The 6,286-nt window shown below is 39.3% G+C and overlaps 2 long non-coding RNA genes across 2 annotated transcripts; one reads left to right on the forward strand and one right to left on the reverse strand.

The window, feature by feature from the left end:
• Nucleotides 1–1,784: 1,784 nt before the first annotated feature.
• Nucleotides 1,785–2,038, reverse strand: LOC124460931. The gene is made up of 2 exons (XR_006954858.1): nt 1,877–2,038; nt 1,785–1,821 (listed from the first exon to the last, which is right to left on the reverse strand). It is a non-coding gene; the product is annotated as an uncharacterized LOC124460931 (long non-coding RNA).
• Nucleotides 2,039–5,545: 3,507 nt separating this feature from the next.
• On the forward strand, nt 5,546–6,077 carry LOC124460935. Its single transcript, XR_006954864.1, has 2 exons — nt 5,546–5,882; nt 5,937–6,077. It is a non-coding gene; the product is annotated as an uncharacterized LOC124460935 (long non-coding RNA).
• Nucleotides 6,078–6,286: the final 209 nt, after the last annotated feature.

Here is a 6,286-nt window from a genome sequence, read left to right on the forward strand (position 1 = left end):
CATTGCCCCAAAGCCTAACGCGCTCGCATCACAATGCAGCTCTACTTCGTCCTTGTGGTTATATATTGCCAACACCGGCGATTCTACTAATTTATCTTTGAGCAACGAAAAACAATCTAGCTCTTCCTTTCCAAATTTAAACACCCTATCTTTCTTCAATAGGTCATAGAGTGGTTTTGCAATTAACGAAAAATTTCTAATAAAACGACGAAAATAAGAAGCCAATCCCAAGAAACTTCTTACTGTGTGAACATTTGTTGGTATGGGAAAGTTCTTAACCGCCTCTAGGCCCTTGTCATCGGCTCTAATTCCCTCCTCCGATATGATAAATCCCAAGTATCTAATGCTGGACTGAAAAAACTCACACTTATCTATACGCAATTCCAGCTTGTTTCTGATTATCCTTCTAAAAACTTCTTTCAGTATATCCAGGTGCTCTTCGGCAGTTCTACTGGCCACCATGATATCGTCTTGATACACTATTACTTTATTATCTCTAATCATATCTGTAAAAATTTTGTTAACAAATCTTTGAAACACTGATGAGGAGTTTTTCAGACCCATTGGCATCCTGAGGAACTCAAACTGGCCTAACGGAGTGACGAAAGATGTATATTTAACTGAGTTTTCCTCCATGAACACGTGAAAATAGCCATCTTTTAGATCCAATTTAGAAAAAAATCGTTTGTCGCCAAGCTTGTCTAATAAATCGTCTATCAGAGGTATAGGGTAGTTATCTTTAACCAAAACTTTGTTCAATCTTCTAAAGTCAATGCACAACCTTAGCTCGTTAGCTTTTTTAGGCACTAACACAATGGGTGATGCATACTCCGACTCACTAGGGCGATCTTCTTCTCCAAGTACCCGTCTAACATCGCCTGCAATTTCCCTTTCTCAGAATATGACAATCTTCTAGGCGCACAACTGAATGCCTTCGACCCTTCCACGTTGAGCTTCATTTCACATTTTACATCAGGCAATTCAGGCCTTTGTGCTACCAAATATGATCTCTCAAACAATTGCTCAAACCTTTCCCGGATTATAAAATCTAATCTTTCACCTATTTTGCAATCAACTCCAGTGTTGAAACACTCGATATTTAATAATTCAAATTCTACTTCGCTTAGAGACTGGACATCAGCAGTTTCTTTTCTCTCTTCACACTTTCTATCAGATCTAAATTTTTCACTGACCAACTCAATAACAGCTTCATTCCTACTTTTCGTAACCATTTTGCTTCTATCTCCATTCTCTGTTTCACTAACAATCTTGCTATCAATTTCATTCACCATTTCGCTAACAATCTCGCTATCATCCCTCTTAACTATTTCACTAACAATTTCCTCGTCTTCCCCTTTGGGGTTACATTCTTTCGTGACTATTCTATTCTTACAATTTTTTGTTTTAACTATTTCATCAACTGTTCTCACAACATTTACATTTCTAGCTATTTGCAAATCTGTATGGCAAGTCTGCAATGACAAGGACTCAAACTCCGACCGCTCTCCAAGTTCATTTTCGCCTTTTTCCTTTCAATCGTAACCATTTTCAAGGCATTTAAGTCTAACTTAATATTACAAGCTTTCATAAAATCTCTTCCCAAAATTACTTCATGGCTCATAGACTCATTATCGACTACTATTAAATAAGAGAATACTTTTATTGAATTTTTGAAAACAAAACATTTGACTTTTCCATATGACAAAAGTGGACTCTTATTTAATCCATAATATTTATGATTAAGTGAAATTAAATGTATCTTTTCTGGTAAACATGAGATTTTAATAAGTGAAACATCACTGCCTGAGTCTATGAAGCATGCTGTAATCAAGTAAGGATTAGTTGGTGTTTTAAAATATATCTTAACAAATCTTACGTCGTCGCATCCTTTAGCCAGCTTCTCCTTATTAAGTGGACACTTAGCCACCCAATGATCCAAGGCACCGCATCCGAAACAGGACCCTGGCACTCTGTCGGGTTTCTTACAGTCCTTGCTCATGTGGCCCTTCGAGTTGCAGTTGTAGCAACGGAAACCTTCTTTGGAACGTCTGCCCGTAGTGGCCACCTTTGTAGTTTCTCTTGCTGCTCGCTGTACCGGTAACTGAATGCCTGAAAATGCACGGCGTAATTCTGCAATGCATTTGAATCCTTGAATCTGCGCTTGAATGCGGAGTCCCTCCACAGGAATCCCTTCAATGGCTTTGTCTACTCGCTCCTCTTCGCTGATGCAGATAGCATCTGACAGCCTGGCCTTCTCCCAAATTCGAGACTCGAATAAGCGCCTGGCATCTGCTTGAGACACAGTTTTCCCGAACGACTCGACGAGCTGCTCACAGATGTTGCCCACGGGTTCCAAAATGCGCGTACTATTGGCATGTAACCACTCATGAGCCCGTTTAAGCTTGGAGACTAGAAGCATGTGCATTTGTACACCTTTGATTCCATATACACCGCTTATGTTTGTCAGCTGCGTGACCCATTTCTTTCCACACGAGTTCCCATTAAATTCCAACAACGCTTCTTTTGCTAATTGGAATTTTGCAGCCGACGAAAAACCGCTTTCCAACACCTCCTCCGAGCGTTGATTTACCAACACTGGTTCATGACGCTGGTTTTGCGCGCCAATCGGTTCTGCTGCCATCTCGTTTTCGCTGCCGCTGTCGTTGCTCGTCGGCACTGAATCGTGCGTTTCGTTTTCTGTCTGGCGTTGAGGCGCCACTATGTCGAACAATTGTGGACGCAGTAAATCGCACAATTTTTTTAGCAAGACATCAGTGTTGTTGTCTCCCTCTTTCTCATTTGTGGTCTCTGACAGTTGACGGTTACTTTCGTCTTCTGTATTTTCCTCGACAGTCTCAGTTCCAATAGATATGGAACAAGCTCCTCGTCGATCCACTGGAACATCGTTTAAGCGCGCCACAAGCTCGGCCTTTGACCCTGTTGTAGGCAAGTCCAATAGCTCCAACCACTTCTTTAAAGTTGGCAATTGTGAGCCTCAATGTTGATGTCCATTGCGTTAAAGTTCACCACTTCTGATATTGTGGGCGGTAGATAATTTAACCAATGCCAGAATATTTAGGAGATTCGGGTTTTAGTTTCTTTAGATTAATAATAGTTTATTTATTTCTTAATTGTTTTTATTATTATTTATTATGGTTATTATTTATTAGATATAATTAATGTTTCCTCGATATTTGTCTTACACTCCTCAACGCTCAGCAACGACTGACCCACACGTCAGACCCGCTAAACTTTCCTCTCTCTCGGAGAGTCAATTAAAATACCGGGATCGAAGAGTAGCAAGAGAGCAAGTGTGACCGTCTCTCCTGCTACAGTATGTAACAGGCAGAAGGAAGCATCTCCGACCCCACAAAGTATATATATTCTTGATCAGGATCAACAACCGAGTCGATCTAGCCATGTCGGTCTGTCCGTCCGTCTGTCCGTCCGTCCGTCTGTCCGTCTGTCCGTATGAACACCTAGATCTCGGAGACTGTAAGAGCTAGAGCCACCAAATTTGGTATGTAGACTCGTGTAGTATGTAGAGTGATCAAGTTTATTTCAAATTTTTGCCACGCCCCTTTCCGCCCCCGCAATTTAAAAAAAGCGTTTATCTCAAAAACTATTCCAGCTAGAGACACCATATTTGGTATGTATATTCGCTTAATAAATGCACACATTTTGTATGTATAAAAATTTTGCCACGCCCTTTTCCGCCCCCGTAATTTGAAAAACTTGATTATCTCCCGTATTTTTTTACCTTATGCAATCACACTTGGCACACTTAAATTTAATACTAATATCTAGCAAAATACTAAATTTGATCAAAATCGGACAAAAAACAGTCGAGTTATGCATATAAACGTTTTTCCATAAGGCCGGAGTTGGCCGTTGGCTGGTGGGGGCGCTAGGGTGCTCGTATGATTGAGTGAGCGAGATACTAAGATATGCTTGTAAAAAGCATGTGAAAATGCATTTGTTTAATAAAGTTGAAATATTTGCTTTACTGGTGTATGGTATACCTAAGTCGGCGAGACGACTTACTTACTTCATTTTGAAATGAAGGATCTAGGAAAACTGTCTTATTGCCTGGGTATCGAATTTCTTCAAAATAAGAACAAAGGTGAATGTTCTTTGGGTCAATCAAGGTATGTAAAGGATATACTAAAGAAATTCAACATGGAGGACTGTAAACCAGTGAGCACACCTATGAACGCCAGCGAGAAAATTTCAAATCAAATGTGCCAAAGACAAAACGGACCTGGATGAAGTATCGGGCGTCCCATATCAAAGCTAGATAGGTGCTCTAATGTGGCTTGCAGTGTCGACGCCCCCTGACATTGCACATACCGTAAGTCTTCTTAACCAGTATAATAATTGTTACGGGAAACAACACTGGGTTGCAGCCAAAAGGTACTTCGTTATTTGAAGGGTACTCAAGACCATGGACTAATATATAGAAAAACCGGAAAAGATTTGTTTGGCTATGCTGATGCCGACTGGGCTGCTAATATTGATGATCGTAGATCTTTTACAGGTTTCGCATTTAAGATGGCAAACGCACCAATAAGTTGGGAATCCCGTAAGCAGCGAACTGTCGCTCTTTCTAGTACATAGGCGGAATACATGGCCCTATCTGAGACGTCTAAAGAGGCTGTACATCTAAGATCTTTCTTACAAGAGATTTTTGGCTCGCTCCGTTCCACCATAATCTACAACGACAATCAAGGAGCTGGCCAACTCACACGAAATCCTCTATTCCACAAGAGGACAAAGCATGTCGACATCCGTCATCACTTTATAAGGGAACTGGTGGACAAGGGGGACCTTCGCATTGATTACATCTCAACAAGTAAAATGCCCGCAGACGTTTTAACCAAAGGACTAGGAACAGCAAAGCATGAGTCCTGTGTGACACTGTTGGGAGTACAAAAAATAGAGAAATAAGGCGCCATCTGAGGGGAAGTATTGCGAATACATCTGGCAGCCTACTTGGTCACCCGCCCATCTGGCAACCCTATACGCGTCAAGACGCACTCTCGTATATGGCACCGTCTGTGCCGGTCGTGTTTCTCATAGTTCTACCACAAATAATATATTCACTAATCCATCAATAACTCTGTAAACCCATGAAGTTGAATAAATCTCAACAGATAATACCAAACAAATTGTTATTCCATGGTTTTTTCCCCAAAAATGTTTATTTATTTATTGGAACATTTTACTTTTTTAATTTGTATTTTATTAAAATTAGTGAATAGAAACATCTTGTCATCACTTATATATGTATATATCTATAATGAATTTCTCCGCTGTATTACAATTGAATTTAAATATATTAAAGATGAATAAGAAGCAAATGATCTGCCAAGAAACTATTGAATCATTTTATAAAAAGTTTAATTGAAAAAAAAAGTGTCGTTGGACACCATCAGAATTACGGCAAAGGGCTTCGCCTCAAGTAGGCTAATCCCCAGTTTTCATTAACGTTAAAAAGGTTGAAAATTCACGAAAATTACCAAATTTTATTCAATTTTAGCAACCGTTGCTTGAAGTTCTCATTCGACCTACTGGAGCTACACGTTACTTGCTCAGAATATTTTATAGTTTCAATTCGAGCACAACCAAAAATTTTTTCTACTCTCGAATTGACTATAAAATTTATTTTATTTTTAGACATATTTTTATTTTTGTGAAATTGTTAATATCCTTAGGGCTACATTAGAAAAAATGGCTTATGTTCCACTTCGCGGATTTATGCCCATCCTGATGCGCACTGTGCCCTTAGCCAGCGGGGAAGTCAGACCAAGATGAAGGACGAAGTACGTAAAGGAATAATTCCTGCCCGACAGTTGGCCCAGTTGGATAGTTCCAAAGCCAAGGTGATAAATCATATTGCTCAATATAGAAACAACATTATTTTCTTCATATTTCAGATGCACGCTCTGCGTCATGTTTTTTTTTTCGAACTTTCAAGTTTAATATCGTAAATTGATATTAAAACCGACGTTTCCATTGCCTATCAAAATTGCATAGATGTGAAGAAAAAATGTTCTATATTAACATATCGCGGAATTGGCTGTAATAATCCTCATTTAAAACAGGGCTGAAAATGTTTCAAAGCATCTTTTCCATAATTCAAAATATAAATGTGTAACTAAATTGTGCGTTCTCGTTTCTTTGATTTTCTAGATAGTCCTTTTTATTTCTTGTGGTTCAGTTCTCTATTCAATTCGCAAAGAAAGTGTTATAAATCTGAAGCAAGGTTGACGAGAGGTTGAAAATG

This window comes from Drosophila willistoni, unplaced genomic scaffold (genome assembly GCF_018902025.1).
Source record: "Drosophila willistoni isolate 14030-0811.24 unplaced genomic scaffold, UCI_dwil_1.1 Seg164.1, whole genome shotgun sequence".
NCBI classification, from domain to species: domain Eukaryota; kingdom Metazoa; phylum Arthropoda; class Insecta; order Diptera; family Drosophilidae; genus Drosophila; species Drosophila willistoni.